The sequence below is a fragment of the Nerophis ophidion genome, linkage group LG07, assembly GCF_033978795.1.
Source record: "Nerophis ophidion isolate RoL-2023_Sa linkage group LG07, RoL_Noph_v1.0, whole genome shotgun sequence".
Classification (NCBI taxonomy): Eukaryota; Metazoa; Chordata; class Actinopteri; order Syngnathiformes; family Syngnathidae; genus Nerophis; species Nerophis ophidion.
The window spans coordinates 52,210,787-52,219,772 of record NC_084617.1 but is presented as its reverse complement, the minus strand read 5'-3'; positions in this window follow the sequence as shown (position 1 = coordinate 52,219,772).

Below are 8,986 nucleotides of genomic sequence, written 5' to 3'. Positions count from 1 at the left end.
GTTGATATGGTATATATCAACAGGGGCTTTGAGATGATTGGTGCCCTGAAATTTAGGGGTCTCCCGGGAAAATTGGGGACGTGGGCAAGTATGACGCGTTAATCGCCGCTCATATTAAACTCGCGGGCCACACCAACATTAAAATGTCATACTAAAGTGCGGGCAGTAGAGATGCGCGGATAGGCAAATATATTATCTGCATCCGCATCACCAAAGTTGTCATCCACCCGCCGTCCACCCAAACCAACATTTACTCAAGACCGTACCTGCCCGCCAACCGCCTGCTGATATACATCATAGGTTGGCAGCCTTTACCACTCACAGAGCTATTTAAACCTGTTTCACAGAGTAATGAAGACAATTGGAGCCGCTAACGTTCCCGCGACTATCCAATAGCCTTCATCCTGATGATAACAATATGGACGTGCTGTGAGGCTATTGCCTCAGACACCTTCAACAACATGTACAAACCGATTGTTGGTCCGGCAACATGTTGTGTGCAGCTTCCGCAATCACACGTACAAGATTGAAAGGCATACTCGGTGACACAGAGTACACTGATGGTTGTGATATAAACAACTTTAAAACTTACTAATGCGCGCCACGATGTGAAGCCACACCCAACAAGATTGACAAACACATTTCGGGAGAACATCCTCACAGTAACACAACATAAACGCAACACAATAAATACAAATAATCCTTTGTATCCGTGATACATCCTGAATATATTTTACACCCCCGCGCCCCCAACCCCGCCCACCTTACCGACGCATGTGGGGCGGGGTTTGCTGCTAGCGGGGTGTATAAAATAGTCAGGGGTGTCATGAATACAAAGGATTCTGGGTATTTGTTGTGTTGCATTTATGTTGTGTTACTGTGAGGATGTTCTCCCGAAATGTGTTTGTCAATCTTGTTGGGTGTGGCTTCACAGCGTGGCGCATATTACGAAGAGTGTTAAAATTGTTTATATCACAACCATTAGTGTACTCTGTGTCAGCCAGTATGCCTTGCAGTCGTGTGCATATTGCTGCGGAAGCCACACACAACATGATGCTGGACTGACAAGCAGAGCGTACATGTTATAGAAGGCGACAAAGCCAATGGCTTCATAGCACGCCCTACTACTTATTATCTGGGTGACTGCCGGCAGTCATTCAGGAGAATAATAGCGTCTCTTATTGTCTTCTTCGCTTTATGACACGGGTCTTAAATGGCACTTTGAAAGGCAAAGGATACCGATCACAGAACCATGCATATCAAATATTTCCGGATGATACAACCGCCACCCGCCCGAATCTAATGAAAATCTATTTTTTCGTCATGTCAACCGCGGAAGAGACCGCAAACCGCGCATCTCTAGCGGGCAGCATAATAACGTCTCGCGGGCGGCGATTGGCCCGCGGGCCGCATGTTTGAGACCCCTGGTTTAAGATACCGACGAAGAAAATTTTACACCCCCGCGCCCCCAACCCCGCCCACCTTACCGACGCACGGGGGGCGGGGTTTGCTGCTAGCGGGGTGTATAAAATAGTCAGGAGTGTCATGAATACAAATGATTCTGGGTATTTGTTGTGTTGCGTTTATGTTGTGTTACTTTATGACACGGGTCTTTGAAAGGCAAAGGATACCGATCACAGAACCATGCATATCAAATATTTCCGGATGATTCAACCGCCATAAGCCCGCATCTAATTAAAATCTATTTTTTCATCATGTCAACCGCCCGACCCGCGTTTTATCCGCGGACTCCACGGATGATACCGCAAACCGCGCATCTCTAGCGGGCAGCATAATAATGTCTCGCGGGCCGCAATTGGCTCGCGGGCCGCATGATTGAGACCCCTGGTTTAAGATAACAACAAAGAATTTGACGCTAAAACGATGACATGTATTCTAAAATCCAAAAATCCCAGGGATTTATGAAGAGAAATAAAGGTGTTTTGAAATATGTAATAGTTAAAATATTTGTGTAACTGCATCCACTTACATTGTTAGCATGTCATTTGAGATATTTTAGCAATTATAGTATAATGCAGGGGTAGGGAAGCTATGGCTCTAGAGCCAGATGTGGCTCTTTTGATGACTGCATCTGGCTCTCAGATAAATCTTAGCTGACATTGCTTAACACGATAAGCAATGAATAATTCCGCTGGTAATCACAGTGTTAAAAATCACGTTCAAATTATGAAACATTCTCATGCATTTTAATCCAACAATCCGTTTTCTATCGCACCTGTCCTGATGTGGCATTAATGGTGAGAAGTATTATATTTATATTCGGTTAACTTTAAAATAACAATGTTATTAAAAAGAATAAGAGACATATTATACTCTAAAAATGTTGGTCTTACTTAAAGATGCACACATTTAGTTGTATTCAGTGTTAAAAAATATTATATGGCTCTCACGGAAATACATTTTGAAATAGTTGGCTTTCATGGCCCTCTTAGCCAGAAAGGTTCCCGGCCCCTGGTATAATGCAACATACATAAACCCTAGGCAGATGAATGCTGTCATTATATCTGCCGACTACCGAAATGTGTCAGAAACTGTACCGTTGGAAGACAAGCATACGATAAATATTTGACTACAAAATACTAAAGCAGATTACAAAAATGTTTTTTGGCACTGGATGAGGTGAGACCTAGAAAGTTAACAGTTTATATGTCTCTGATGTGCACATCAATCAGTCTGAGTAGTACAAGTTGGAACTTTTTTTTTAATTGGTTACCCAGCACAGCATGAATACAATTGCATACCTGAAGCATGACAATTGGAATGACATAAGGCACATGTCCTGTATCAAAAGGGCGTACGCCAGGTTTTTGGGCTCTCCCACATTTAATAAATCAGGCCTCTGGAATGTTGGCCACACCTTGGCAACGTATATTTTTGCCAGGTGGATGCAAACATACAGATCGGTCTGCTAATAGGAAATGCAAAGGCAACTTTATTTAATCATAGGTGCTTTGCAGAAAATTACAAGAAGGCAAAAATAAAAATGAAATTCCAGTTAAAATGTGGGTGTAAATAAAAACAATTAAGTTGTCGTGTACAGTTTAATAAAAGTTTGTTTAGCCTGGATTTGAACATTACCAATGTTTGGGAACTGTCTCACATCTTCTGGAAGACTATTCCGTATTTTAGCAGCATAAAAGTGAAACGTAGCCTCACCATGTTTTGTCCTGACTTTGGGCACCAGCAGGAGACAACTCTGAGGTTCTCATGGTTGTGACATGTCAGAGATGTACTTTGTCACAAGACCATGCATGAAAATCGGTTTTAAAGTCCATTCCCTGAGCAACAGGAAACCAGTGCAGTGACCTAAACACTGGACTAATATGGTTGTATTTCCTGGTTCTCGACAGTTCAGTTCAGTTCAGTTTTTAGTTTATTTGGAACATGCATCACACACAATTCCAGTTATTTCATTACAGCACATCCGAAAAGGAATAGGAAGAAGCAGAGTTTATTTAATCTTACCGCTTTTCATACCATAGCAATTTTATCCAAGATCCTTGTTCTCTGGAACAAAACAGTGAACAAATAATTAATAAATAATATACCATAGTAAGCAAAAACATATTAAATACATTAATAATCTTTGTCTCATTAAAGTGTAAAAAAAATGGAAATAAAAGAGTTCAAGATGTTTAGCATAATTCTTGTTCTGTATACTTTATGAACACTTGTAGTTTGAACAGTCTCTTAAACTGGATCATATTGGTGCTTTGTTTGATTTCTTTGGTTAGTCTGCTCCATAATTAAATTCCACATACTGATATGCCAAAGGTTTTAAGGGTTGTTTTAATTAGATTTTCCTCTAAGGTTATATTTCTCCTCCTTTGTTGAGAAGAGTTGATGTACATTCGTGGGTAGCAGGTTATAGTTTGCTTTGTACATAATTTTAGCTGTTTGCAAATGCAACAAATCGTTTTATATCAATAATTGTGATTTAATAAATAAAGGGTTTGTATGTTCTCTATATCCAACATTATGTATTATTCTAATTCATCTTTTTTGTAACACAATTAGTGATTGAAGCACACATTTGTTGTTGTTTCCCCATCTTTCTACACAATGCCTCAGATATGTAACACTATTGAGCAGTAGGGAACATGAGTGATAAGTGATTTTTGGTCTAGAACATGTTTTGCTTTATTCATTATTGATGTGTTTTTTGGTACTTTATGTTGTATATTTTTTAAATGAGATTTCCAATTAATTTTATCATCTATTGTTACACCCACAAATGTGTTTTCTTTTACCTTTTCAATATTTACTCTGTCTATTTGTATTTGTGTTTGACTTTCTCTTCTACTGTTACCAAATAGCATTATTTTAGTCCTACTGAGATTCAAATAGTCTGCTTTGGTCAAACCATCTTTTTAATTTGTTCATTTCTTCTGTTATTTGTTTTATCTTCTCTGTGTTCTCTCCTGAACAAAATGCTGTTGTCCATCCGAGGTTGGGTTGCCGGGGCAGCAGCCTAAGCAGGGAAGCCCAGACTCCCCTTTCCCCAGCCACTCCGTCCAGTTCATCCCGGGGGTTCCCGAGGCGTTCCCCGGCCAGCCGGGAGAGATAGTCTTCCCAACGTGTCGGTGGTCTTCCCTGTGGCCTCCTACATGTCGGACGTGCCCGAAACACCTCCCTCGAGAGGCGTTTGGTTGGCATCCTGAGCAGATGCCCGAACCACCTCATCTGGCTCCTCTCGATGTGAAGGAGCAGCGGCTTTACTTTTAGCTCCTCCCAGAAGACAGAGCTTCTCACCCATAAAATGCTGTCGTATCATCTGCAAATTATTCTAACTTTAAGTCCTTTGTAACTTTACACATGCAATTTATGTAGAGATTAAACAATTTTGGTCCGGGTATTGATCCCTGAGGTACGCCACACAATATTTTCAGCTCTGTGTAACTGTGTTCGCCTATCTTCACGTATTGCTTCCTGTTGCTTAATTAGCTTCTTATCCAGTTCAAAACCAACCATCTGATGCCATACCGTTGTAATTTGTTTATTAAGATGCTATGATTAATTGTGTCACAAACACTGCAGCAGCACATTTTTTAATATCTATTGCATTTGTGATCCCTTCCGTTATTTCGATTAATGCCATTTATGCATTTCATACATAAAAGAAATGTTGACTTTTAAAATAAATAGGAGATGAGTGCCGGAGGATATCAGGGCGGGCGATAGTTCGTCGGGTACAGGCACATCTGAAAGATACGAAGGCCCAATAACATAAAAATATTTATAAACCCTAAGAAGAATCGTAAAATTGAGCCTGAAATACACAGGGAGCCAATGCAGAGATTTTAAAACTGGTGTAATGTGGGCCCGCCTTCTGGTCTTTTTCAGGACACATACCGCTGAAGTTTGGAGTAGTTGTAAAGATGCAGTACCATTTATACAAAGACCAGAAAGCAGGGTGTTACAATAATCGAGACGACTTGTAATAAAAGCATGTATCAGTGTCTCTGTGTTGCCATGAGAGAGAATTGGGCAAACTCTGGCTTTATTCTGAAAATGATTTAAAAAAAAAAAAAAGTTTTTTATATGTGGTACAAAACTAACGTCAGAATAGAAAACAACACCCAGATTTTTCACTTGGAGTGATGGAGTTACAGAAAATGTTTTGGTGTTTTGATACGTTTCTCTCTCAGGGCCTCAGGGCCAATGACTAAAACTTCTGTCCTGTTCTGGTGAAGCTGTACAAATTACCTGCCATTCAGGACTTTATATCAAAAATGCAAATTAAAAAACTATTAACTGCTCTTGTGTCATCAGGAGTCATGGAAATATACAGCACTGCGTCTGTTGTGATCCGGCTTCCGGATCACACATCTCTAGCATGTTTGTCTTTTTTGTATTGTCCTACTAGGTTTTGATCATGTTTTGGACTCTACCGATCCCGTTTGTTAGCGCACTTCCTTATTTACATTCATCACCATGACAACTTATTTGCTCCTCCTGCATGGCTCATTCACACACCGGTTTGTAATTATGTTTTCTGTATTTAAGCCCCTCTGCTACCTAGTTCGCTCTCGCCAGTTTGTTTGCACCTGCAACCGTTACGTGAGTGGTCTCTGATTATTTTTCTGCTTGCTAAATGTAGCTTGCCTCCGCGCGCTTGGCTCGCGCTTTATGGACTTCGAACTCTGTCTTCTGTGTATATTAGCATTTAGTTTTCTGTGCTCAAACACGCCTTTGATTTGCTCTTTTGTACCAGTGTTCTTTTGTAACTTCATATTAAAAGGCTGTTCATACCTTCATTCCTGCCTGCTGTGATCCTGCGCATCGAGAGGCGACACTCCCCGCGCATCCACGATGCCGCGCAAACGTAACAGAAACTGGCGAGCAGAAACGCGTCACCTCGCGCTGGATCCTCCAGGACACCGTTCCCGACAAGCAGCATACCCGACCAAGTACTCCTCCGCTCCAACCCAGGACTCTTCTCTACGGGTTGGTACTTTGTTCACTTCTCCCGTTCCCAGTCACCATGTTGCTATTCCCATTAGCATCCCACCATCTTCCGCCTTCCCTGTCACTCACAGTGACGTCACTCCGTTCACGCCCCCCTATGACGTCACCGTTAACACCTTAGTGGATTCCTCTGCACATTTTTTTGACCTTAGTGACGAGGAGTTTTTTGAAGATGAACTTTCTCCCATTCCACCCAAGGACCTAATTTTATATAAGAAAATTTTCAAGGATAATTGTAGCACATCCAAGCCCAGTCACACCCCCAACAATGACTTTAATAATATAATTAATTATTACCAGGACATTTTCCGCCACTACTATGACTCTAGTCAGTCTTCACCCCCCATACCCGCTTCCCCCCCTCTCAAGTCTCGTTCTCCGCCTGAATCCGTGCCTTTTTCCACCTCATTTAGTGAGGATTTTGAACATTTTAGAGGGGAGGAGCCTGCCCTCCTCCAAACCTCCCACCGCCCGCCCTTACGGTCAGCCTCTGTCCAACTGGGCCCCGTCTGGAATCCGGGTCTTGAGGGGAGGGCCAGTATTACTACTAAGCCTCCTAGACCTCCACCACCGGTGTTCACCCCTGTTAAACCTGTTAAGCCACTACGGCCTCCTAGACCTCCTCCACCGGTGTTCTCCCCGGTCAAGTCACGCCCTCTTAGACCTCCTCCACCTGTGTTCCGTCCGTGCCCTAGTTCTGGTTTTAGTCACAGTCTCTCTCAGAGTTCGAGTCCCAGCCTTCTTCGTAGCCCATGCTCTAGTCCTACTCGTAGACCGACTTGTAGACTGAGTCGTAGTCCAAGTCCTGGTCCGAGTTTCCGTTCTGATTCTAGTTGTAGTCCTAGTCTTTCTCGTAGTCGTCGTAGTCCTAGTTCCACTCGTAGACTGATCCGTAGTCCGAGTCCTGTTTCGAGTCCGGTCCCGAGTCTTGTTTCTTGCCTTTGTAATATTAGTACTGATTCCCCTCGTGGTCTTAGTCCGAACCCTAGTCCTTACCCAAGTTCTTGTCCGAGCCCCAGTGTTACTGTAAGTCCTAGTCTTTGTCCTAGTCCTTGCCCGAGCACCAGTTTGATTGTTAGTCCCAGTCCTTGCCCAAGCCCTAGTTTGACCGTTTGTCCTAGTTCTTGCCCAAGCCCTGGTATGACTGTAAGTCCTGGTCGTTGCCCAAGCCCTTCTCAAAGCACTAGTGTGATTGTAAGTCCTGGTCCTCTCTCAAGTCCTTGCCCGAGTCCTAGTGTTTGTCTTATCACTCATCATAGTCCTAGTCCTGCTCACAGCCAGTCCCCTAGTTCTCCTCGGCAGACCCCTGTGCCTGCTCCTCGGCTGAAGCCGACTCCTGCTCCTCGGCTGAAGCCGACTCCTGCTCCTCGGCTGAAGCCGACTCCTGCTCCTCGGCTGAAGCCGACTCCTGCTCCTCGGCTGAAGCCGACACCTGCTCCTCGGCTGAAGCCGACACCTGCTCCTCGGCTGAAGCCGACACCTGCTCCTCGGCTGAAGCCGACACCTGCTCCTCGGCTGAAGCCGACACCTGCTCCTCGGCTGAAGCCGACACCTGCTCCTCGGCTGAAGCCGACACCTGCTCCTCGGCTGAAGCCGACACCTGCTCCTCGGCTGAAGCCGACACCTGCTCCCAGTCTGGTTCTCACACCAGCACATGACTCTGACCTGGTTCTCACGCCAGAATTAGACTCTGACCTGGTTCTCACGCCAGAATTAGACTCTGACCTGGTTCTCACGCCAGAATTAGACTCTGACCTGGTTCTCACGCCAGAATTAGACTCTGACCTGGTTCTCACGCCAGAATTAGACTCTGACCTGGTTCTCACGCCAGAATTAGACTCTGACCTGGTTCTCACGCCAGAATTAGACTCTGACCTGGTTTTCACGCCAGAATTAGACTCTGACCTGGTTTTCACGCCAGAATTAGACTCTGACCTGGTTTTCACGCCAGAATTAGACTCTGACCTGGTTTTCACGCCAGAATTAGACTCTGACCTGGTTTTCACGCCAGAATTAGACTCTGACCTGGTTTTCACGCCAGAATTAGACTCTGACCTGGTTTTCACGCCAGAATTAGACTCTGACCTGGTTTTCACGCCAGAATTAGACTCTGACCTGGTTTTCACGCCAGAATTAGACTCTGACCTGGTTTTCACGCCAGAATTAGACTCTGATCTGGTTTTCACGCCAGAATTAGACTCTGACCTGGTTTTCACGCCAGAATTAGACTCTGACCTGGTTTTCACGCCAGAATTAGACTCTGACCTGGTTTTCACGCCAGAATTAGACTCTGACCTGGTTTTCACGCCAGAATTAGACTCTGACCTGGTTTTCACGCCAGAATTAGACTCTGACCTGGTTTTCACGCCAGAATTAGACCCTGGCCTGGTTTTCACGCCAGAATTAGACTCTCGCCTGGTTTTCACACCAGAATTAGACTCTCGCCTGGTTTTCACACCAGAAAATGTTTCTAGCCTTGTTCTCACGCCAGTTTCAG